Genomic DNA, 269 nt, shown 5'->3' with positions numbered 1-269 from the left:
TGCATGTGTGTGATTGTCTAAATTTTGTTGCATGATTAGATGCTACATTTCAATGTGTTTGATATGTGCATTTGCATGAATTTGAGACATTAGGATTACTTGGTGTAATTGCTTGTATGCATAGTGGGTTAGGATGCATTAGCAGTGTGTTGTGTGTCTTTTGGTGAGGTGGAGTATAGTTGCCTAAGGGTACATGCTGGTTTGTACCGAGGGATGTAGAGTGTGACATTTGGATCACGAGTGGAGATGTAATCAAATGTCTAGGATCC

Source organism: Olea europaea, unplaced genomic scaffold (genome assembly GCF_002742605.1).
Source record: "Olea europaea var. sylvestris unplaced genomic scaffold, O_europaea_v1 scaffold218, whole genome shotgun sequence".
Taxonomy (NCBI): Eukaryota; Viridiplantae; Streptophyta; class Magnoliopsida; order Lamiales; family Oleaceae; genus Olea; species Olea europaea.
This window is presented reverse-complemented; position numbering follows the sequence as displayed.